Source organism: Mercenaria mercenaria, chromosome 9, assembly GCF_021730395.1.
Source record: "Mercenaria mercenaria strain notata chromosome 9, MADL_Memer_1, whole genome shotgun sequence".
NCBI lineage: Eukaryota > Metazoa > Mollusca > Bivalvia > Venerida > Veneridae > Mercenaria > Mercenaria mercenaria.
Genome location: NC_069369.1, coordinates 82,527,636 through 82,555,616, shown reverse-complemented (window position 1 = coordinate 82,555,616; position 27,981 = coordinate 82,527,636).

The following is a 27,981-nucleotide window of genomic DNA, read 5'->3' as shown; positions in this document are numbered from 1 at the left end:
AAATTGCGCAGTTAATTTTCTAAATACGTTTCGAAACATTATGCAAATCTCACGAAACTCGTACATTTAATACGTAACCACAGAAAATCAACAATGAAAAGTTAGCAGTAAACAACTTCCTTGCAATAAATCTGAATAGGCTCGAATACTTGAACATTAATCAAGTAAATTACTTTTTCTCAAACAATCTTAAGCATATAAATCAAAGATGATGTAAATTGCACCTCAGATCAATAAAAATCAGTCGTTTTGCTATAACATGCAATTTTTCCGTCTGTTAGCAACACGATAAAATACACATAACTTTAAAATACGTGTTACATGTGATATTGTCATCCTTGAAAATCGAAATATCTCAAATCTCTTATAAGGTTTGCTTGCACCAATCCCTCTCTTTCATTTATGCCCTTTGACTTGCAATTACTGGAAGCAATGACAGTCTTAATGAGTATATGATATAACAAAAATACATTTACGCCAGAAATCGTCAAGGATATTAAATGATGTGACGAGGATGTACAATTATGGTACTTGTCTCTTGTACACTAATCACCTCAGGTACATGCTTACCTTATCATAGTAGATATTATACATCATCTTATTTAAGACTTTTGATAATATTCCTGTTCAATTCAGTCTTCCTCCTTTAACGACGCATAGTGTGACACTGCTGCTATTTGTTGCCTAGCGATTAAACGTTAAAATCTGAGTGAAACGGAATGTAGGTCAAGGTAAAGAAACACTAATAACCATGTCAAATGCTATCGCATTTAACGAAAATATTGATTAGTGTGTTGTAGTTTAAACATATTTATTCCTAAATAGTAGACATATACGTCGAAACATGGTCATAAATTGAAAACAATAACTCAGGAAAGGATAAGAATGGAAGACAGGTCTTATAGAACTTTTCTAGTTCAAATTAGTGTGTGGTTTTGTCTTGTTAGTATCCATTAATTATACATCTATTAGTGTCTCAACATTGCCTTCCTATTTCATGCTTTCATGTTTCATAATTAAGAAATTCATAAGTGTTGCTATTTGGTTACGACGTTATGGTCAAACGTTTTCAGCTATGTCTACAAAAGCGTCCACTAGTAATCCTGTGTTTTTAGACAGGTTTAAACAAGGATAACTGGTAATAGAAGTCATTTTCTTCCAGAACCATCTAGAATAAAACAAAAAGTATTGCATTTGTTGATGTGTTCATGACTCATAAGTAAACAAACTTACTTAGACAAAGTAAAACACACGAACACTTAAAACAAAGCACATAAATAAAAGATCAAAATGGGTCATCGCCTTTGAAAGTCATTGACTAAGACACATATTTGGACTTTGCACCGCTTAATTGTACACAAAACATTGTCGGTTTCAGTGTACATAAAGTAGTACTATCTAAACAATTCATAAATACGACAGGTAAGAAACTCATATGTTCATATTTCGAAAATCCATTAAATTAATTACATTTTTATTGCTTGCAAAATTCAGTAATTGTATGAAACAAGCAATACTGATTCACTGATAATAACTTTTAAATTAGCATTTATTCAAACAATAGTATGCTTCTTTTTACAGTTCATCAGTTGCTTCTATGTAGGTTAACAAATATGTGCTTCCTAAGTCCAGACGAACGGTGTTTAAACAAATGTTGCATAACAATTTTCACCTTTCACTGCTAAAATCTTTGTTCTACATGATTATCATAATATTTAGACATAATGTCTTTTAAGATGACAAAATTATATCTGACCCTTATAATGGTTACGTTAATACTCAAAAGACAAATTCTTTTAGAAAATAGTTATCTGGGATTGCCTCATTGCCTTATTTTCGTTTGTAAACGTCACGTGGCATCACGCGCAAGATGGAGCGTCAAAACGGAACACCTTGAACAGAAAGATATAATTTTCAAAAAGTGTAAATTATTGTTACAGTTTGTCACTATCCGCCATTATTTATAATTAAGCCGTGCTAAAAGTGTATATATTGCAAAGACTGAATGCTGTTAATTGGTAAGTCTTTTTCGGCGAACGCCGTCTAAGCTGGACTAATTCGTGCCACGTGACTTAAGTTTGCATATCAGATTACTTGATAACGTATTATAAATAATTAATCAAAACGAAAGATTTATGCAACGTCCTGCCTGATCGGACGAGAGTGTCTATTTTTTCACTCTGCCGAATGTGCAACACTGAGTGAAATGTCAGACAAGGCGCTTATTTTTAATGACGCTGTTTACTGTTTTAAAGCTATGTTTCGCTCAGTATATTTAGCAAGAATATTGTTATATCTAAAAATGATAATAAGTTTAATGAATATAATAAAAACCTGTTCAAGTACCAACAGATATCAATTTACAGAGAGAGCTGAATATGGTCTGCGTATCACATGAATACGGGTTGATTAAAGTCATCTAGGTAGAGAAGCGGCTTCCAGACCACTGGTGCAATTATTCGTCGCAGAAAAATTACGAAACAAAATTGCACCCCTACGAAACCTTTGTGAAAAAATGAAAGAAAACCATTCAAATTGTAAAAGTGTCGTGTTTAGTTTTGCTATTTTCAAAATGTTATAATTGATAGAATAACACAAATGATATGAAAACCTAATAAACATCTTGTCTTATTACATTTCGCCGACCATCTTTTTAAAAGATATTCCTTGTTCAGTATTAAAATAGGTTAAAATAATCAATAAAGCTTTTGACAACAGAATTAGGATAACAGTTTTTAGAAAGAAAACGTAAATTCTGAGTTCTTTTTTATTTTTATTGGCTGTACAGGGATTGATGTCCTTGTTATATGTTCGTAATTTATTTAAGATGTTTTGTCTGCATTATTAACATATAGAGATACAACGATAAAGAATGACCACAGAGAAAGTGTATTATACAGTCATAAATTAAAAAAAAAAAAAAAATCAGAAAAAAATCTCTGCAATAATTCAGATTGATCAAATAAATGATTTATTTATGAAGTTCACAACACAATCCTAAAGACTTTTCCAACTTGAGTTTGCGCCGTCTATTTAAGAAGAACTATAATTTATGAAACAGTAAATCAAACACAAAATTCATTTAATGAAATAGTAGCGAAAACTGCATAAAATTTTCAAAACTTGGTATAGAGCAAGTACTGATGTTCTGTAAGCTTTTTCGAAGGTGTTCTGTATAGAGGTAATTATCCTACATACTTCCAAGTAGTACCTTCCTGTTTGAAGCTCTACATTTAAACAAATTAAAGACTATCAGTGCACTTAATCCTCAGATTAACTCAGACATTTCAGATGAGAGAGCCGGTGTTTTATTTAAGCTGTTGCCTCCAACAAAAACACTCGTGATTAAATGTGGCGTTCGGTTATCACAACCTAATTCATTCCACAAACGTCATTTTTTTCAAGAATTCTTGTGGGTTTTTTTTGTGCCTTTTGTCCCTCATTTTAACTTGTTATTGGTCCATTGCGTTTTATTTGTCTTTTGCTTTGTTGTGTGGTCCAAACAAAAAACATGGACAAATGTCCAACAGCAAAAGCCCTATTCGATGTACGCAGCCGCTCAAATACGGAGTCAGGGATACGTGAAAATGTATACAAGAAACAATCGGCTGAGGACATGTACACATTAACACAAACGAACATATTAACGAAAAAGTACACACTGATTCAGACGGATACAATAAAAATTACATATGAATGATATTTCTTTCGGAGTTCATGCGAAATGAACGACAGACTAGGATCGGCAAATCATTATTTTCATTATACTTCCTTCCCATTTGTAAACAAGATTATATTAGAAGTTGCTCATGTTTTGTTGCATTTAACATTAACATCAGCTTCCTGGCCATTCTGTTCACCAGATGGAATAACTGCATCTATGGAACGTTCTCCCTGGCTATACGCGGACGTCGTGAAAACAGTATCCCGTATTCACTAGGCAGCGTTGTCTTTCATTTTGTTGTTCATACAATTTGAACGTCATCATTTTCGATGGAAATGAATATGGCGAAAGTAATTTTTTAGAAATGGAATACAGACAAATAAACCTAAAGAAAAGAAAATAAAAGGACGTAGCCTGGACGTGCAATTGGCAAGTGCAAAACCGTTTTACTTTTGTCAAACGTCATTCTTCACATAGAAGATAACACAAGAACGCCGTTCTAAAACACAAATGTGCGAAAACGTAAATATCTGTACTCCATGAGATTTCGGAAGCCAAAACAACAAGGGAAAAACACCATTTAGGGCACGATGAAGCAGGTCAGAGGACAAACCAAACCCTTTGTTAAGTCTGGTTTTATTTTACTAAGTAAATATTTATTCTTCCACATGTTCTATTCTTTTTAACATTGTAAAAATGTATTACTACATTTATTCTTAATTTACTTGATCGATTCGAAAAGGTTACATGCTTTATTTCGTTTTATTTGTGTTAATTGGTTTTGGTTGCAATGTCTGGCCCCGCGTGCGTTGCTTGCTAAAATGCAGGGTTTATTGCTTGTTGAAAACCCTTATTGCTAACATCGAAACAAACTTCGAAATTAATATCTGATTAAATGAAATGGTGAGGAATATTCATTTGGCAAACGAACGTATTTGTAAAGTTACTGAAATCAGGAAATCAATGATCTAATTCGCTTGAAAGTTTTATGTAAACCATAGGTATTCATTCTACTGAAAAATACAGATACAGCTATAGCAGTAGAGAACAACATTAAAACAATGAAACACATTTGTTTAATTTATACTGAAAATGATGCAATAAAGACACAGCAGTGATGCAATATATTAACAGGCTTTACATTAAGCACACAAGGTACTTTTGTAGAAAAGGTAATCGAGGGCGTTTTGAGATTATAATATGCGAGATATGGTTCGATTTTAAACAGTACCAACAGCATTTCTTATAACAAACATTATTTTCTAGCAAAAGCAATATAACGTCATATGAAGCATCTTTTTCCAGTATTGCAGTGTCATCATAAAAGCTATGACTTCATTATATCTGGGCAAAACTCCGATCTGACATGTTTTAGTATTTTATTACTGGCAACTGTTGAAAAAGTTTTCTTCTCTAATAACTGAATCTTCTAAAGAATCCTGAAAATGTTACGTTTATGAACAGTGACGTCTTTAATGTTGCAAGAAAATTGAATTGTGCTCTAGATCAAAGACGGACATCAATAAGTCTGCGCATAAACTGTGCTACAATAAAAAGCGAATGGATCTTGAGTTACCAAACAAATACTTCCCAGCAAATAAATTTAAACGCAATTTGAACATAAAAACGGTGGTTCTAAAATTAAAAAATCAAATGTTTGTTCTATATACACGAGGTCCAAATGTTTTCAAATGAAAAATATCTATTTAAACTTTTATTTCGTAGTTACTTGATACTTTTCTCGAAATTATGAAAAATGTATAATTTCGAGAAAATAACTCATAATGATGAGATAATCATGTCGTTAATACCCCAGTCACACATACGGCGCGGATAGCTACGTCTTGCCACGGATAGAAACGTAGTAATCCGTATCGATCCGTATCTGTGCCGTACGGATTGGTACGGAGTGGTACGGATTGATACGGATTACTACTTTAAGGTACGGCTCCGGTACGGATCGATACGGATTACTACGTTTCTATCCATGGCCAGACATAGCTATCCGCGCTGTATATGTGACTGGGGTATAAACGAGAAAAGATCTCGTGATTACTGGAAAAGAGCTCAGTACTTCGAGTAAAGAGTTGCTAAAAGAATGAAAATTGTTTCGGAGCAATACCTTAAGCACTGCATTAGCACATTGATCTTGGTCAGTAGATTATCACAATCAGCCTAATTGCCAATATGTCAAAGTTCAATGTCATAGGGGCCTGAACTTGAGAATCGTTTTAACAAGCACAATTGCCTGATTGAAAAAAGAATTGTTACAATAGTTTGTTTAAGTATCATAACATGAATTATAGATACTGAATGGGTACTGAACAACATGAAGCTTTTTAAGATATCAGACATCTTTGCCTCTCGGTCATTTTTTATACGAAGTTGGTTGAAAGATGATCTTGTTTACACCTGTCATTAAATCGATGACGCAAACCATTGTAATACACGTCAGTTTACTGAAAAGGCAATCTATTGCTCCCATTCGATACACAAATGCACTGTAACATGGTACTTTTATCCCTGGGGAGAATTGTTTCTGATAGTTTCCATGAATTGTGTTTCTTTGAAATAAAATGCTGAAATTATACTTCTGAGGTTTCATATCTTTACCCCTGTCCACCTTTCTACTTATTACGTTACAGGAAGACGACAGGTAGACAGACAGAGCCACCGCACTGAATGCATAACACAAATGGTAAAATCAAACCTGATAAAGGTTTATACTAATGTGTAAAATTGTATATAACCAATTCTTGTTTTTTCGGTGAACTCATTAAACTACTTAAACATTTGCGTTCTATTGCGAGTGTGTATCTTTCCGTAAAATATATTAATATAATAATCAATATTATAGACTACATACAGATGTGTAACAATTTCTTAAGAATAGGAACAGCTGAAAGTAAACACTAGGTAACATGGGATATATCTGTATACGCATACCAGTTGTATCAGATAAAGTTTCTTTCTTTCAGTTGTTGCTTTTTTTTTTACAAAAACGAATAAAATCACTTTTAACATCGTGTAAATGAAATACATACTCTTTAGATAAGTCAAAATTACATTTATGTATTTGCAGAATATGTTACTGTTACTGAAATTATGAATAAGATTAGACATTTCAAACATTCAAATAAATAATTTGTTATGTAATATACAAAGTTACAAAGACATAATTTTTTATGCAATGAACAAAATTACAGTTAAATATTTTGTTATGCAATAAACATACTTTGTGTTCGGTTTATTGAATCTCAAAAATGACTTTTTCAATAAAATTGTTATCTTTCTTAAATCGTTAGCTGTTATAAATTTAACTTTTAATAGTTTATACATGATATAATGTATATACAATATAGTTATACATGTATTTACTGCACACATAGTGATTCTATTTTAAAATGTATTTCATTTAATGCCCAAATTAAAATTGGGAAAAATGGATAAAGAAGCAATTACCATTATTTATTCGCTATTTAAAGTGAAAATTTGCAATAACATTTATGTAAAGAGATAGGAAACTGGCAAGTCTGTTGAATGTATACACTTTTTAAGCTGAGTACAAAGAACTGTTATTTTTACATAGTTAACGTTATCATACTTACGCTCCGACAATAACACTAAAACAGTTTACAATATACAATACCTTATTAGAGGCTGCCTGTCATTTAACTGTAACATAATTGTATTTTCTCCGGATGAAATGGCTTTTCCTATTATATAGTAAACGAAGAGTTTCAGAAACAATTATCCCGTGATTATCCTCTTTTAATGTTTCAAATAAATTACATGAATGCTAACATGATATTAATATGACGGAGGCTTTTGAACCTGTCTATGGCGTGTTATGTTGTTATATTTTCTGGTCCTTTGGGATCATATCATTTTTAGTTGCAAAATTAGTTAGGAAGGCAGGCTACCAATTCAGACATGATATATTAATAGAATATAAAATCAACAACGTTAGTTATTCATTAGTTTTATACATTTCAAAATAATGACAAACAGCTCACATAAGCTTAATCAAAATAATGATATACGCCATGTTCGTGCTTAACATTCTTATTTGTCTGGTACCAAACAAATATCACTAATACATAATTAACGACAGACCCAAGAAGATACAACAATGGAGACTTTTCATCTACAGATACAGACAATTCAATAGCGTTTAAGTTCACCTGCACACCGTTATAAACAGCTGCTTTGTAATGGACTTTACAAATGCTTCAAATAAAGACAAAACACATAATGGACAGACTGGCACTTTAAATCACTAATGAAAAATAATAATGTTGTATATCACACAAAAATATGGCTTTTTTCAAATTTTTATAATTAGATCTTTTCAGCATTACTTTATTTGGGAAAAATCATTTGCATATAATAAGACGGATATGGTTTCGCTTGACGTTTTCTTAAATCGTGAAAAATTCAAAGCGTCATGCCCAAAAAATCAAAGCTCCTGTCATTCGATTCGTGTTTTTACGACATGCAAATTTGCAGAAGGAATGTTACCATTCATAAGAATTTCTCGTATCCAAAGCTCCTTTAAATTTAAATCTTCTATTATTTATAGAGCGGCGTTTAACAATTGAATCTCGTAGTAATATTACTATGCATGGCTACAAGCAGATAATTTAGATTTGCTCCTCATAAAAACAGACAAATAACAACATAATTATAACAATTCTTTTTCCCTGTTTCCAAAAAAACATCTTATAAATTTTACTTTCGCGCTCCTAGTATTTGCCGCATGGAATACCTGCAATTATTTGTCATATACTCCCAAAGGAAGAGCAATATGATTGGAAAGCTTTACAAACATTCGCTCATATCGGTGCATTAATGATTTATTCCCACATCTTAATAGTGTTTAATGTTCATACATGCAAACTAAATTGCCACACTGTTAAGCTTGTTTGTTATCTGCTTCATATCGAAAGACACTGTACATAATATATGAATGTATGTGACGTAACAGTTCTAAAATTAATTTATGACTGATATTTGGAATATGTATTAACAATTAATGCTTGACATTTATAACTTTATTGTGTATACACATATTTATATTTGCATGTATGCTCATTGACCTATGGTGCACTGCATAATCTAATATGCGGAATTTATGTTTCTTTTGGTGTTCGTACAGTTATTATTTCTATTTTGGATCATGGAGACGATTCAATGTACTTGTATGCTATAATTCTGCATAAGTTACTATCGGGTGTTAAGGTTGTTGCACACTTCATTATTTTGCTTTGTTACGCTCTTTGCTTCAAAGAATCTTTCATATTGACTGGATTGACATATACTGAAAAATTATGACACATTTTTACATTTCATTCAACAAAAAAACAAAGAGAAATATCAAACAGGGAATGCCACGCACCAAAAGCGCAGCCTCCTCAAAACGAACCCCCCAGCACGCAAACGCGTGCACCACACACACACACACACACACACACGCACACTCAAAGCTTACACATCAGGACAAAACGAACAACACACACACACACACACTCAAAGCCAACACATAAGGACAAGACGAACAATAAGCATACACACACGCGCGCACACAAAGTCAACACACAAGGACAAAACGAACAAACAAAGGAACACAGTGGGGCACCGCCTTGGAACGGTCAGTGGCAAAAACACCACTGGGGAGCTTAAACCGGTTTATGGTGCGCACCCAACCTCACTCTTACCCCCACCATGTTCCAAAGACATGGGACAGTGTAAATAAAAGTAATCCCCTCCAGGTGAATCTCTAACACACGTAATGGAAACAAAAAGGCATGGCATGTAAAACACAAAAATGCTCGTGTATAAATATATAAAAAGCAAACCTTAAGAACCAAAAACGTATGTACTCAATGCCTTTTCAGAACAAGTTTACTTGTATCTAGAATATCTTTCTGTTAATAATTCAGTCCATCGGTATATAAATATAGTGATATTCTCATTTAGTAAGGCACTGATTCTGTCTGCACCGCCAATAGTAAAGACATTCAAGCCATTTTGTAACACTAATGATACATATTATGTGGCATTAATGCCAGTATCTGTTGTGCTGCAGTGCTAGCAAACATTGAACACAATTAAGAAGTAAAATTATCTCTGTGTAGTTGGGTTTTTCATTGAGAGGATATTTTTTTGTTCAAACATTCTTAGCATTTTAGTTTACTGCAAAACTATTTATATTAATTTAGTTAACTGCAAAAAAAAATTTTTGGTTCTATCGGTAGTATCAAACACACCTTGCGACATCATGTCAACGTTTCTGATATTGTCAAACAGGGAACAACTTTTCATTGTTATATTGCTGTTAATTTTATAAATTTGGAAACGGAATTTCGGTTTCAAAATGTTGAACTTGATGATTATTATGTTGTAAAAGACCCTCCTGAGAATATTTCAAGCAAATATCGAATATTTTAAGCAAATATCTAACAATACAATAATTTAATATCTACGACGTTGAAATCCTAATGTTGTTTTGGCAAACGGAACTTTCGTTCTGTCCAGAAACAAGCAGAGTAATTGTCCGGACATACACACATCACATGTCATGTTAATGCGAACGCTAGTAACGTAGCTTTATAAAGCTCCCCAGTGATGGTTTTGCCACTGACCGTTCAAAGGCGGTGCCCTACTGTGTTTCTTTATTTGTTCGTTTTGTCCTAGACTAGGTGTGTTTGCTTTATGTCAAAGTGTGTATTGGTGTGTTTGCTTTATGTGAGAATGTGTGTGTGTTGGTCGTGTGCGCTTCTGCGTGCTGGGTAACGTTTTGGGGAGGCTGCGTGTATTTGGAACGTGGCTTTCCCTGTTGGATATTTATCCTTATATTTTTTATGTCTTTGATTATACATTTAAATAGTAACTATACTGTATTTTAATGAAAGAGCAGGTGGACAAGCGCAAATAATAGTAAGCTGAACTGATGAATTTTTTATCTAGAAACTTTAAAAAGAAATAAATACTATCTTTTTTGCAAATTTGATGTATCTGTCAACTAAAGCTTGTATAAAAATTTGTCTGGATGTCAAGAAAGCATCAATTTCATTTCTGTGATAAACGACAAATTACATGGTCAATTGTGAAGAAAGTGTTTCATTTGCTTTTATGTTTTATGTCTGCGTTGTACTTATAATATTATATCCCAATAAAACTTTGTTTAGGGTTGGTGGGGCTATATTGAAATCACTTATTCTGTCCCTCCCGTCCCTGTCCCGTCTAGTCTTGTTCTGTCGTGTCCCATCCCGTCCCATCTAGGGAACAGATATCATGTTGTAACTTACAATTATATTTGTAGGATCTTAAAAAAAACAAAGAAAATATCAAACAGGGAATGCCATGTTCCAAAAACGCAGCCTCCCCAAAACGAAACCCACAGCACGCAGACGTGCACACTATAAACACACACGCACTCGCATACAAAGCAAACACACGAGGACAAAACGAACAAATAAAGGAACACAGTGGGGCACCGCCTTGGAACGGTCAGTGGCTAAAACACCACTGGGGAGCTTAAATCGGTTTGTGGTGCGCACCAAACCTCACTCTTACCCCCACCATGTTCCAAAGACACGGGACGGTGTAAATAAAAGTAATCTCCGCCAGGTGAATCTGTAACACACGTAACTGAAACAAAAAGGCATGGCATGTAAAACACAAAATTGCTCCTGTATAAATATATAAAAAGTAAACCTTAAGAACCAAAAACGTATACACTCAATGCATTTGCAGAAGACGGAGCAACAAGAGAAACACCCTTAAGGGCCCGACGAAACAGGCCGGAAGACAGGTATCAAAACAGTTCAGTCCTGGTGGGGTAATTAATATCTGCTTATCATAGAGTCCTCCCCCTCTTCCGTCAGACACAATCAAAGAGGGAAGCGTAGTATCCATGCGGTATGCCTCAAAACAGTTGGGTCGTTACCTCTTTTAATAAAACGTTTTATAATTTTACTAAATACAGTTGGAAAATTACCATGACCCAATATCTTACGAAGTTTATAAACCACATCACCATAAAAACGGGTTTTGAAATACCTTCTCGCAGAAGTGTTTTTAAATTACTATTGAATTTTAAAACTAAATCAGAATTACAATAGTAAAATTTTGCAAAATATTTACGCAATTTGTAATTACGGTAGCCTTGCTGAAGAAGTTTACTTGTAATATATTGATTGCATTCCTTGAAATCCTTGAAATGACTACATGCTCTGGCAAACCGAATTAATTGAGGAATATATACCCCATAAGATGTAGCCTGAGGTACATCCCCATCCAAATGGGGAAAATTTACAATACTAAAATTAAAAGCATCCCTCTTGTCATAAATTTTGGTATGTATAAATTTGTCATAAATAGAGAGATGTAAATCTAAAAATAAAGCATCAGTATCCGAATTGTTAGTTTTAATTAACTGAAGCTCCCTAGGATAAATAGTATCCACCGACTGACCAAAAAAACGGATTATCCATATTAGGAATATCATCCAGATAGCGTGATGTATTATTAAATGCTGTTATAATGTCTGCCTAAGAAGCTGGAGAAAGGCTCAACATAAAGTCTCTTTCATAACAATATAAAAACAAATCTGCGACAAGGGGTGCACACTTTGTTCCCATGGAAATACCAATTACTTATCTAAAAACTGCATTCCCAAACCTGATGTAAATGTTGTTCAGTAAAAAGGAAAGGGCTTTACAAGACAAGTTTACATACCAGGTCCCGGTTTCTGACTTTTATTTGACAAGATTATCTGCCATTTTTACTTGAAATATTTCCCAAAGTTGATATTTCATTCAGTATTTCTGCCACCTATTCATGCATTTGAATGAAATTCCATACACACATTTAAGACCATAAAGCAAGTTTACACACCAAGTTTAATAACACTTTCTGTCATTTTGACAAAATTATTCCATGTTGTTAAATAAAAAACGTGACAAAATTTATCTTTTCTTTGAAAATCTCTTAAACAAATGAAATTGCTGCATTGGAACTTCGAAACAGATGAAAAAGACCATATAGTCTGTGGCGAATTGTAATCCTGTGATTTTTGTTCTTATTTTTTGAAAAGTTTTTTTTTTATGAAAGCTTATGTGGTACTTATTAAGAATTCCATTGGTAACATTTTTTTCGGCCATCATTGTGGCAGCCATTTTGAATTTCAAAATGGCGGCTATATTTCAGTTAGTATGCCCTTATATATTCAATCTAGCCTTCCAATAAAGCTGTTTTTTCTAATTAATAAAAGAAAATTTATATTTCTAATGAGTAAAGAATTGTATTTGTAAGGTTTCTTTAAAGTTTTAATCAAGTATTGATTTTATATACATGAAAATTATAATTTTCAAATGAAATTAAAGGCAGAAAATCGTCTTTTTTATACATCTAATTTTAAATGGTAAAATGTGGTCATTCTCTAAAAGAAACAGTATATTTATTCAAATACATACTTAATACATTCATCTTAAACATAGTATCAATTATTTAAAGATTTTGTATTTATAAATCTTGATTGACATGATGTAGAAAAAAGTCCCTGCTGCAATGAATACCTATTATAGTGTAAGAAAACACAAATATGGATAGTGGTGATGAAATTAGAGTTGTTGTCTGATTTTCTTTTCATTTAAACATCATCATTATAACTAGAACACTCTTTACATGTAAGAGTACAGCTTTTCCAAAATCTAATACAGGAAGCCTGCTACAAATAAAATATGACAGTGTCATAAATTGGGATAGTGTTGTAGAAGGCAACATGAATTAGCACTAGCAGTTTTGAATTTCCTTAAGTATAATAGTAAGATATGACTTTAATAAACTTTCTGCAGCTTTACACAAACAAGCATTTTTAATGGCCAAATTTCAGCATATGACCTTGTCGGTCGGTGAAACATGTGTGCATCTAAATTTGGATATTGATAAGCATATCTGTATGAAATATGACGAATTCCATCCCATCCCTTTCCCACACACGCTCGCTGTATTTGATAACTCTTTCATTCTAACTGTGACTAATATAGGCCAAGACATCTATATGAATAGAAATCCATTGTTGTGCTATGGAAGGTATCAAACTGTGATGCTGTTTAACTACAAAATGATATATTTTTCACACACAGAAACCTTTGATATATGTTCTTTCAGGATCTGATGAGTTCAGTCTTATTTAATCCAAGATATTCAAACAACTGAGTATTAACAGTTGCAAAAAGGGAACTTAAGTATATCAATCACCCAATCAGTGAGTCCTTAACAAGGCCTTATATAACAATAAAATGTTTGAAATGTGAATGTTCTATTCAGTTATGTTTTATTTTTGACAATCTAACTGGTCATCTAGTACAGTTAGCAAGGTACCTCTGTAGCCAAGTGGTGAAGGATGTCGGTATCAAATCACAAGACAATAGTCTCTGAGGGTTCGAGCCCTGCTTTGGTCATCATGTGAGTCATCCAGCCTGCTTGTGGAAGGACAGCGGTTCAACCAGGTGCCCACAAATGCCCGAAATAATGCCCAGAAGGGCTCATGAGTCTTCCTCAACAATTACAGATAGAAAGTTGCCATTTATCCTGCACTGTGTCAATGTGATGTAAAACTTTAAATATATATAATTATGTACACCATAAGAGTGGGCCATGAAGTTTTGTTTAATTTTAGGGTTTATGTCCCACCAAAATAATTCAGGAATATGGCAATTTTTCAGCTCTGAATGGTAAAGGAAGGCACATGCGCCCGCCATTATAGGCATGAGCAGATGCCCGGGTATAACCAATAATCTTCGGTAAATAGCTGCATTGCTAACTTAACTGAAAGAATTTAACGTCACTTGAAAGATTTCAACCCCACAAAAGTGACGGAAAAGTGATTTGAAAATCAATGTCCAGCTTTGAATGGCAAAGGAAGTCCTTTTAACCACTCAGTTATGCATTGCTCTGAGATAGCCGCCATTTAGTAAAAGTATAACACCACAAAATGAACATTTGATGATAATAACAACAATTTATCTTAAAATTACTTCCCGGTATTTCCTATTTATTTTATTCAAGTTAAAAGTTTTATAATAAAGCATTGTATATCATAACTGCAATTCCGAAATGGAGAAAAACTGGTACAGTGTGAATGTTCATCCTAAAATATCTGATATAGTTCTCACATTTTTAATTATCTCCCATTGTATTAAACCAAAAAGATAAATACTGATAACAACACACAAAATTTACCTTGACTTATTTAATGTAATAAATACAATCGCTTTGCCGATAATTGACTAATTTCAATAATATAGGATGTCAAGAAGCAAATACACATGTTTGCTTTTTACCTCCTTTTACTCTGTCTTTATCATGTTATCGCTATGCTTTAAATTGTAAAGGTTAACTAAAAGACATACAGTATGGTTAATGTAGACATATTTTGCATAAAGAAATGTATTTTGTTCATGTCATATCTGTATTTTGAAGATATTGCAAATTATACTAAATTTATAACATTACAAGCGAATTATCTCCCTTTAAGCACAAATAACTCCACTTAAAAAACACAAGATAGAATTAAATGTTCCATTTAAACTTGTTTAATACACTATAGCATGTATGTAACATACAAAGTGCATACAGTACATTTATAGAGAAATTAAATTGGTAAGAAAATGGAAAATAGTGTAATTTGAGGCGGCCATTTTAAAATCAAGATGGCTGCCAAAATAATGATGATAAAAAATGTTACCAATGGATTTTGAGAGGTTGGGTGCTAAAACTTTAAAAAAAACACAACTTCGTAAAATATAGCAAGAAAAATCACAAACTCTTATTTTCGGACAATTCTGCACAGACTAATAAGTCAAGTTTACATATAAGGTTCAATAACTCATGACTTTTATTTTGACAAAGTTATTTTCCTTTTCTCATTTTAAAAATAGCAAAATTTCAGAATTTCTAACACCTATTGTGTATCTGATGGAATCTTCTCACAAACCTTACAGATCATATTATTAGTATTATGGAATTTGGTATAATTTTTAACAACAAAACATGATGACAAATGGATATGAAGAGCAGAATATTTATCAAATTGACTTTGTTTTTGTTATCTCTTCCTTATTTTACACATTGTTTAATATTTCAAAATTTATGACAGTAACTTTAAAATCCAATGGAAGAAATTCCAAACAACTAGATCTGTCACATTAATAAAATATACATTGAGAAAAAAGTGGAAAACCGCAGATCGCTCAACATGACATCAACGAAAATGTTGCAGGCTCGGTTTGGTTGAGCCTGTTCGTGGACGGTAGTGGAAATGCAAGCTACCGTCCACGCCTTCTAGCTCCGGGTTGAGCAAACTCAACATTTACACATGTTATGAGTACCAGAATATAATTTAAATGTATTCATACAGCGGTGCACATGGAACCTTCAATGATGCACAGAGTGCAATTCCATGAAAAGCGGCGTATGGTCACATTTAAAAAAAAGGCTTTGTCCTAAAGGAGAAAACAATGGACAGAACTAACGAAACTGGAATTTAGAGAGAGGATCTGTTGTTACTGAGCCTGCATATCACAGTATGTAAAGTATACAATGAGTGTTATTCGTTACCATTTTAAATTTTTCATAGAAGGCTATTAGTGTGGGGGCGAGAGGGTATGGATCACCTTTCAGTCATAGCTTTAGTCTTCTTTAAACGTTAATGACGGTGCTTTCTTTCCTTTGTTTTCTTTGAATGAACATCAGTCTGATACGTAGGCATTGTACGTTCAAAGCCATGATTTATTTGTCATAAAAAGACAGTAAAATTGATGTCTAAAGAATATATTATTGCCTAGATTGCAAAAAAACTGTCAGATCCATTTCAATGATAAATGTAAAGCTGTCTTAAAATGGCAACCCGCTTGCAGAAATATTTATCATTTGTTTCTAAATATCAACGAAGACAGACAACATAGACATAATAACAGTTCCGTAATCATCAAAAAAAGTTTGCAAGAAAGAAATATAACAAAAATCAATCTCACAGAAATTATTATTTAGTCTTTTCCATTACTGTAGATTTTTAGTCTTTACCCTTACAGTAGATTTTTAGTCTTAACCATTACTGTAGATTTTATAACTTGGCAAAAGGATATAAAAGGTGTTCTAATCTTTTCCGACCTTATCAGAATCTGAACAATGTTTCTTATACCGCACATTGATAATTTTGATTCAGTTCTTGTTAGATCAGGACAAAAACGGTTAAGAAATTCGTATATCAAACTACACGAGCTTCTAGTTTGCTACAGATTATTTTTTCTCACTCCAGGAGACTAGCTTAAGTTTGTATTAAGTTCATTTAGCAAAAAATTCATTCATTTGCATATAGATAAAAGTATAGTATCTGATTCTTTTGGTCTTAACTGTTTAGACAATTTTGCAACGAAGCATTATAAATGAATAAACATTTGTATTTAATTCATGAAAAATGTTACACAAGACTAGTGATAGCAATAAACCAGTCTACAGATATATTTACTGTTTGAAAAAAGAAAAAGCGCAACATAAATCACGGTTGTTTGGGAATGCAGAGGATAAATATCTCTTAAATATTTCTGTGTCTGTCTTAAAGCAAAAGACAATGCAATTTAATTTCGTGAAGAGTCAGCAGTTCTATGTAAGGATTGTTAATTACTGGCTTAATCAAATATATTCGGTAGATTTAAGAGTTAGAAGCACCAAATGTTATTAAGAACCATGATTTATTCTTTTTAAGAACATTATTTTCATCTGTTTCGAATGATTTCCTAATTATCCTTGAATTAAGAAGCTACACACCATTTGCGGATTTGCGTGCGGAAACTTTGGTGTAAACATCAGTTCATTGACAAATTTGTGTAGCTTTATGTTAGGATTTTAAAATTTAATTACAACTGATTAAATAGGCGTTTCGTTTTATGAAAAAGACATTTTCTCGTTCTGGACCAAATATTATGCTCAGTTGTGCCAGAACGTAGACAGAACTACTTAAATCAAAGCAAATGCTAATAATACCGACCTTCCTACATTTGAAATTCTACATTGATCAAATTATAGCAAAAACAAATGTACTAATTACGTTTCTGTCGGAGAGAACGGCTACGTTTTCCACCAGCTACTAAAATGCAGTAAGATAAAGTCCTTTGAGGAGTGTCTGGTTTATTTTTTTTCAACAGTTTTAGGCGTTGTAATGATGGCATTTCATGATAAATGATAATTAGCGTTACGTTTGCTTCATCAAGGTAGTTCTGCACGTTTGCTTAACTGAACTAGAAGGTGATTTTGTCACAAAAATATACGTCTCCCCCATATGTATACCTTTAGCTCTGCGGCCATTTTGTGCAGCGAAGCGGAACATGTCGGCGATATGCACAACTAGGCTTGATACTGATCACTCCTGTGAAGTTTCGTCGAAATCCGGCCAGCAGTGAGAAGGCCGGACAAGGTTAATGCGGACAGACGGACGGACAGACAGACGACGAAGGCAAAAACAATATGTCTTCCCCACCTATGTGGGAGAAATAAATAGACGATGTAACGTCATTTATTCGGAAAACCAGTAAGCCGGTGCTAGAGGGTGTGAGAGGTAATGCACATTTCATTACCTCTGATGAACAGATTCAGTCAAATCGAGTCTGCTATTATTGTTCTTGGTTGCATTCTACGCTTCCAAAGGATGTTTTTACAGATTTTATTATTTACTAGCATATGGCAGTGTAGCTGTTACGCGGGTAGATTGAATGCTGCCGAGAATCTACTATACTCGAGTATTAAGTATCAAACAGGCAGTGCTTCTGTCTCTTTGAAGGTTAATTTTGACAATAGATCGTTTTCATGTAAAAGTATCAAAATAATAAATAAAATAAGTAGCAACCCAACTGTTTACGAATTTTACGAATTGTGAAAGATTCAACACATATACCTATACTTTTTTTTTTAGCTAATAGTATATGATTGAGAATCGGTAAATCTACGTGTATGAAAAGTTTCAATAAAATCTGCTTTGTCGAACTGTTCTGTACGCCAAAATGTCACCAAAAGTGTGTTTTTCCGTAGAAGCCCATTGTGGGCCGATGGTCTAGTGGTAACATGCTTGACTGTCAATCCAGAGGTCCGGGGTTCGAATCCCGGTCCAGGCACTGGAAATTTCTGAGATGCTCTTGAGTGTCTCCCACCTAACTAAGAGGCCTGTACTGGTTCTTCCCAGGAAAGACGGCTTCGCGTGTATCGGTGCTATACACCGGGCACGTTAAAGAACCAGACTGTCTATTCGCAAAAGAGCTAGGCTATGTTAGCCGGACAGGCCTGTATCTAAAATGGATTTCTCTCTATCTGATCTGGGGGCTTTATCTCACTCTGTCCCTCTGGTCGGATCGCTCTGTCTGTACTAGTAGAGGATGAATTTCGCGCCCTGTGTGTCTGCGTTTGCTATATGTAAAGCGCCTTTGAACGTGTTGATCATGAAAAGGGCGCTATATAAATCTGGTATAATAATATTAATTGTAAAAATTAACCGTAGGAGAGACATTTTAAAATCTGTCGAAAAATATTAAGCACACGACCCTATCTTCTTTATTGACTGAATTTCTTTTTGATACAATGTTGTTTTGAAAAAGAATGTAGTTTCATAAAATTATACATTGTTGTAAAATATGTGTTACAAGCGTGCAGAACTACTTCTACAATGTCTAATAAACACGTGACTTGCTATAGCCTAAGACATAGGCATGCAGTGACTAACATTTGAGCTGCGCCATGAGAAAACCAACATAGTGGCTTTTTGGCCAGCATGGATCCAGACCAGCCTGCTCATCCGCGCAGTCTGGTCAGGATCAATGCTGTTCACTAACGGTTTCTCAAATTGCAATAGGCTTTGAAAGCGAACAGCATGGATCCGCGCAGGCTTGTCTGATCCATGCTGGTCGCAAAGCCATTATGTTGGTTTTTTCATGGCGCGGCTCATTTGTACCTGTTAACGTGATTGTACAGAAAAAATGCCCTATAAATTGTGTAAATTGTGTTCATTACAGTGACACATCACGAAATAAAATAAAGATTATACTGACAATAACATCACGCTGTAATATATAAGATTTTTGTCTGAGTAATCACCGCAACCAGACAACCAGTAAAAACGAAGTATGTAAGTGTGCCTTTCCACATACAAGACATAATGCATGAAGACTGTTCTGTCTATCAGTTTGCCCTTATGAAACCATTCTTGTCGTGGATAAGGAATTAATGAAATTAACGTTTTTCAATCTAAAATCTAACGGTATCGTTTACAGCAATATGATAGGATATTTTATAATATGATGAATTATGCGTATTCAATATCGAGTCGATTGTCTTCGCAAATAGTTCCATGTGTCCTCCAAGAAAAGTGGCGTTTTAGTATACGTACTCTTTTTAGAACTGAATAATATGTTGTATCTCCAACATAGCAACAGGATGAATATAGTTATAACACACACATCGACGTTTGTTAGGTTCCTTCCTCTTATTGCCGTCTTTCCAAAATCTATTATAAGAAATAAAGATGTTCTTGGACATAATGGAAAACTTGTCGGGTGAACAAGAATGAACAATGTCATTAATGTGCTAAGTATGCAATGGTATTGCGTGCTAAGTAGATAAAGTGCAATGATGTGATCATGTTGTGATCATGTAATTAAAACTCCTAGACTTACTTATAGATTTTATTCACAAAATAAGCATTGCTTTTTAGTTTCAACGATGCTTTTCCTTATATCCTGGTGACTTAAAACTGGGCTTTATGAAAAACAAATGTGCGAGTCATTTTCACTGGAATCATTCCACGTTGAATATAATTTTGTCTAAAGGTTTTCAGACTTGTTAATACCTTTTATAATCGTGCAATCGAGAGGGCTAAGACGCTTTCCTACGGAGGTGAAGGCCCCGGGTTCGTGTCCTGGCTACTCCCATTGCGATGTGTCCTTGGGCAAGGCACTTTATCACGATTGCCTCAGTCGACCCAACTGTAAATAGGTACCAGTAAATTGCTGGGGGTAAGGTATAATTGGTTTTAACTGTTCTTAAAATAGGGTCGTTCAAAAGCTCTACAGAGCTTATGTTCATTGTTTCACAAAGCGACGGTAAATAAAATTTGTCTTTACCTTTTCCTTTGCACCTACATACATTGTTGTTAAAGAGAAACGCCGAGAAATCTATTCAGGCTATTTAAGACAAACAGGCTCATGGAAAGGTTTACTGCCTTATAAAGTGTTACGATCGATTCTTGTTGATCATGTTCAGTGATTACTTCAGAATATTAAAGACGGTCATTTACTCGACAATAAGAGTAAACGAAGAGTTAATTCTTTAGTAGATGATATAGTAACAGCGTGAAGTAAAATAGAAGTTCACTGAAGTAATTAGCATTGCAAGCGCAATCAGAACCTAAAAGCTTGTTTTCATATCTTCTAGTGCTTTCAGTCAAATAAACAATTTGGTTGACAGGCACAGTTCTCCACAGGTTAACATAATATTTATTATTTCGTCATTAAAATGTAACTTTAAATGCATTTTTGGTTCTTTCGGTTTGTATTTTATATAAATTTGCAAGAGCATATTATCTGTTTTACTTGCCAGGCCTTCTGTTGCCATGTTAGGGAAATACCTGCAGGGCATATCCTTTATTTAAATTGTCCTGTGACATTGGAACATGTTGGATGTTACAATGTAAATGTGAGGTTGAGTGCGCAATATTAACCGGTTAAGTTTCCCAATGTTTGTTTCGCCATAGAACTTTCCAAGCCGATGCCAAAATTTGTTCCTTTAAATGTTCTTTTCGATCATTTTGTCTCTGTGTTTTGCATTTTTAATTTGCTTTTCGTCAGTTTCGTATACTATGTATATTCTCTAGTATGACGGTAGTGTTACTTCTTTTAACACCCACCCCAACTTTTACGCCCCCTCTCGTTTTTACTATAAGTGAGGTTAGGTGCACCCCATATACCAGTTAGAGCAAAAATCCTAAAGCAGAGAAATATACAGACAATAAGTGTTTTCACTTTCTTAAGATCTAAGGCAACGTTTTCAAAGAAAACTCATGATCGCCCATGTACTGGCACGTGGCAGTGTTCCGTTAAGCATTCTGGATAAAAAAAATATTGGGAAGCATCAATATTTCTCCATTTTGTGTAACTAAACTAATTTATACGTTGAACATTTATTTGTATAGAGTGCTGCTATAATGTGAAAAATCAACTAGAAAAACCTGAATTGTTACACATATATAGATTATTGCAACATATTCAATAAGATCGTTCTGTAATTATGAGAACGTGACTCCTTACTTCTTTTAGTCCTAACTAAACGAAAGTAGATTCAAAAATCAATACTGTTTAGCACACAATATATGTATTATAATTATTATAAAATACAGACATATATCGTCTTGATAACTCTTTAAAGGACGTTGCTTAGGGATTAAAATAGTTCTAGAACAATGGAAACTAATTTGTCACAGAAACATATGTGCGCTTCGACTTCAATAAAAATGGTGGTCAAAATAATGTGCTACTTTATTTTTTGTAAAATCGCTGCAGTATTGCATAAACGTTGTTCTAACATAATTATTTTGAGTATTTTGTATGTCGACTAATATATACCTTTACACAATACCGGAAAGGAAATATCTGATGTAATAAAATATATAACGCATTTGTTGTATTTTAACACATGATATTTTATGATACATGTATCTAACATTGTCTTTTGATACACAACAAATATGGACTTTCAAATTAAACAGTGAAACAAAGCGCTATAATGTTTTAAAGAAACGAAAGCAAACATATTATTTTGAAGTCAATATTCATGTTTATTAAATTGGACGTCATCTCTCCGCAGCATAGGACATTTTTTTTAACTTAACACAATTTACATATATATGTGAGAAAATAAAGAAAAAACATCAACGAAATGCCTTTCAAACACACTAGATCCCAGAAGGATACAAGAACATAAAAATAGAATTACAGAGTATGAGAAATTATATGTTCAAACATTGTCAAAAGTTTAACTATAAACCCATAAAAATTAAACTTTTGACACTGTTTGAACATATGTTTTCTCATACTCTCTCTGTATAAGAAGTTCTTGACATATACTAAACTACTCGGAAATTGTTAAACACTTTTGTAAATTTATGAATAAATTTACTTATTTGGAAATGAGATAATATCTAAACGCCCAAGTATCCAATTACTGGCAAATTAACTGATAAATGGTGAAGTAACAGTTTGAGAGATATTTAGGAAATTTTGCGTGTGTCTCAATGTGGTTTTGGGTAAAAGGGGTTGTCATATTAAACTCGTGTTGTAGACAATGCAAGTGCAATTACACAATAAAATTTTCGTCTGTGCTCTTGCATGTTTAGCATAACCGAAATAAATATATGTTAATCTTTAGACTGTATTAAATTTTATTATCCTGTCATATATTAATAGTCCTCCTGTGTTAACAATTTTAGTTTATAGTCCTGGAATTGACCCCCTCATGAATTCAGAAATTGCCTACAGCCGTACAGCGAATTATGCAAAGTAAATGAAGTTCGATTTTATTACATGAAAAATTGCTGCCCATTTACTCCAACACCTGTCAACGAAATTGCCTTTTCACGGAGGAGTTTTATTTTGTAAAGCATAACTTTTTTTAAAAAATTGTGTACTTGTCTTACAGTTACATTGCTATTGTTATTGTGGTGATTTCGCCATTTCCACGAGGAATTTCACGTCGATGTACCTCTATTCAATATCTACACATATCTTACATGTATCCATCAAATAACCGTTTTACCGAGTTGTTGCTATTTCAGTTTGGACAGTCGTTGACCATTGTAGCATAAATGGTTGGAAAACGAATAACGAATACTGAAGAAATTCGGTTATATATAAAAGTTCGCAGTAAACTCGGTTGTTCTTTGAAGGAGCTTTTAGCCGACATAACCTGCGTTTATGGGTCTAGTAAGGTGTCTTATGAGACGTTTCGCAGGTGGAAAAAGAAATTTGATTGTGGTGTAGAGTCTGTTGCCCCAAAATCAGGTCGGCCAGAGACAGCATCGTGTGACCAAAATAATTTGAAAATCACGGAAATTCTTCAAAATGATGCTCGATATACTGTTTGTGATATTGTACGCATTGTTGGCATTTCACTATCAACAGTTCAGTTTATTTTAAATAAAAGCTTGAAAGTTAGAAAATTTCTGTTAGGTATGTACCCTATCTTTTGACTGACGACCAAAACAGGCTACGTGTTGAAATTGCCAAAAGGTTGCAAATGTTGTTACAGGTGATGAAACCTTGGAGCATTATTTTAAACCTGTCAGAACGGTTGGGAACAAAATATGGGCCACCAAACATGGCCTAAGGACAATTATTTCAAAACGCACTTTGAGTGCAAAGAAAGTTTTGTATGCCATATTCTTCTCCAGCGAAGGTATAGCAGTACATATTCCAGTACAAAAGGGCAGAAGTGTAACTGGAAGGTACTACCGTGACGTTATCTTAAAAAAGATAAGGAAAGTAATAAAAGAATCGTCGCCCAGTCACTGGTTTCAAACATGTTCGACTGTTGTATGACAATGCTCCTGCGCACACCTCTAGTACAATAACACTGTTTTTGAAGCCGGTGAGCGTTACTGTGCTAACACACCCACCTTACTCCCCAGATCTGGCGCCATGCGACTTATTTCTGTTTCAAAAATTAAAAAACTTTCCTTTATGGTCGTAGATACCGATCGCGACGACCTCTCGGTTCTGTTGTCCATCAGTACCTCCATAGTATACCAAAATCACCCTGCCATAACGCTTTCCGGGAATGGATCCATAGTCTAAAGTTATGCATTTCACACCACGGGGAATAGTTTGTGGGTATGAAATGACAACATGCACGTTTCCATCAGTTTTCAAGTTTTCAGACCACAATACACAATACTTTTCGAACACTCCTCTTAGATGTAAAGTTCTTCAAGCGTTAACAAAAGTGGTGCAAGTTTGTATTTAGAAAAAAAAACCCTCACAGTTATTAAATAAATCCAGAATTTATTAGATCAATATGTCTGTGTTTGGGGTGCTCTGTGCTTTCGGGAATTCTACCCTTACCTTCTAGATTGCTGAGACACCAGTGAACATATAAACTTGAACAACATTTCTTATTTCAAAAAAAGAGGCATAAGTTAACGAAAAAGTAACACGAGAGTTATAAAACCTGTGAAAGCAGATTGAGCACGTATGTCAAGTTTCATGAATAACTTCTACGATACTCGCTTACATATAGACATATAATAGAAGTAATAGCTCTAGATTCCTTTCAAGTAGTCGTGTTAAGCAATAACATTTGTGTTACTCACCTGTCTTACAAGAAACTGGACGAATGACTTTGGATTAAAAGAGTTTTAGATCATAGAGAAGTATTGCCATTATGACATCAATTCATAGTGACCTTGACTAAATATGGCAATAAAATGTCTCAAAAAAGTGTAAGATTTGAAATAACTATGATTGCTCATAAGGTTTATACAGCCTATATATTCCGTAGTCTAGTTTGAGGTTTTGTTCAGTATCCGCAGCATGCAACTGTATCCCTACATTCTCAGATCGGACTGTTTCAAATTCAGCGTTCAAAACTCCTGGGTCAGATACTCCAAGCGTCTTTTGCAGTAGTTTCCAGACAATAATGGTCTAATGCATTACTATGCCTTTGTATAAATTTTGACAGCGATATGTATTTATTATAGATGAATATCCATATTCGTTAAGTTTTACTGATTCTGTTATATGCAATAGGATAAACAAATAATTGCACAATTAACAGGTTTTATTACATGGGTCATGCAAACAAGCTTTCCTATTGATAAGAACAACCATTTTTTCAGAGTTTATCAAATTTATTAGGTACAATGGGTTCATTAAAAGCGATATTAAGAGGCTACGCTTCTTAAATTTAAAACAAGTAAATTAGTTATGTTTAAATGGTCGTTTTGGCTCTCATTTAGATGGTTATTATAACCTGGGAACATAATTATCAAGTTTGTATCTCATTAGTCTTAATTACTGTTCCTCATAACAATTTAATTGGTATTCTGAAGCGAAGGTAGCATCCACTTTTATTAATTAATCCCTTTAAATTCATCAATGGGATTCACTTAGTTTTGATAAAAAAGAAATTAATTGTTACAGGCGTATTTTTGCTGTACATTAATTGATAATTCAAACGTTTTCATATAAAAAGGTTGTAAATAATGCAACTTGCTCCAGCAAAATGCCGAAGTAATGCCATAATCAAATGTAACTTTTTGTCAGTATAACAATTCATTTTCTAATTACATCTTCGGGCACCATAATACTATAAAAGAAATATGATTTTACGAGCTATAGGTTTTAATACAATGAAAAACGGGGGAAAAAACGATTAGAATTCAGTAATTTTTGGAGAAAAAAACATTTGCTAATTAAAAATGACCAAAAAGAAATTTTACTAAGTGAACATGACGCACTGAAAATTGTGCACGCAGTAAACTTTGTCAATCTGATAAAGAAACCAAGGGTTTTACAAGGAAACCACAATAATTCATAAAATTTGAAGATATGACAATAAAGAAGAAACAAAATGTTTTTAAACTGACATTATACGCTTGTGCATTTTGACAGCAAATGCAGAATGCATTGTTTTCCCGATATGAAGCCTCAAAAACGAAACGAAAAAGGAAATGTACACATTGATTCTATCAGACCAAGACGTTTTACTGCAGCAGAATAAGACTTTATCCAAATCATAGATACTGCACAGCAGTGCTCACGGATGTCCATGTGCTGTCACTTCACAAGTGTCCTCACAGATGTTTAAGGATGTGTGAACGAATCTTTTCTAACGTTAGAATTTTTCCATACTCTGTGAGCGTGAAGAACATTAGTTTCTAAGACAAACAAGAGAAGAAAAAACAGGTCACCGGACTCGTTTTAATTTTATAGGGCATTATCTTCATCCACTGTTTAAGCATTTCTGAAATTTGGTAAAATTATAATAATTGGGGAACTTTATTAAACATATAATATCCGGCTTAATGTTATAGAGATTTCAGGTCTTACAGGTTAATATGAATACAAGGTAGTGTCAGTATTATATAAGCGTAAATGCCACTAACAATTCTCTTTCATTTTTGCATGTTGACATAAATACCCCACCCACATTATTTTCAATGGGAGAAACGTATTTAGATCGATAAAAAATTCTGACGTTAAGATTTTCAAAATATTTTGCCACTTTAATAACAGACAGACATGCTTCAAAATCGAAAGACACAAGAGTAGGATCACCGTGCAACTGAGAGATTTATTAAGAAAAAACTAAAAAACTGGTGAATTTTGATGGTTTATGTTCTTTTTGTTTTAATTTATATTTTCTAGATAATATAAAGTGCTATCGTAAAAACCTTTAATTTCAATTATAGCTTATCAATATATGTATCAGTCAGGAAAATATCAAAACCAAATCTGATCTACTTTAATAGATTTTTGAAATTACCTACCCCTTCCCCATTGTAAATCTTACGTCAATTGTAGGCAAATGCCAACCAAAAATAAAGGTGGACATTATTTTTCGCAAAAAAGTAGAATCTGTTTGGTTAAATGGTACATTATTAGCCATATTTCAGTTATTTAGCATTAAGTTTTGGCAAAACTTTTGTTAGAAAGCAATATTCGAAGAATCATTTTTCATAATGGCGGATATCCTGGAAAAAAAACGCTCGTACATCCTTAAGTGCTTTCATCTCATAAGAATCCTCACAGATGTTTAAGTGCAGTAACTGTTCAGAGTAATCACAGAGGTTCATGCGCTGTCACTTTACAAGAGACCTCACAGATGTCCATGTGCTGTCACTTCACTAGAGTCCTCGCAGATGTCCATGTGCTTTCAAATCACAAGAGTCCTCGCTGATGACAATGTACTGTCACTTCACAAGAGTCCCCACAGATGTCCAAGTGCTGTCACTTCACTAGAGTCCTCGCAGATGACCGTGCAGTGTCACATCACAAGAGTCCCCACAGATGTCCAAGTGCTGTTTCTGCACAAGAATCATCACAGAAGGCCATGTTCTGTCACTTCACAAGTCAGAATCCTCGCAGATGTCCATTTGCTGTCACTTCACAAGTCAGAATCCTCGCAGATGTCCATTTGCTGTCACTTCACAAGTCAGAATCCTCGCAGATGTCCATTTGCTGTCACTTCACAAGAGTCTTCACAGATGTCCATGT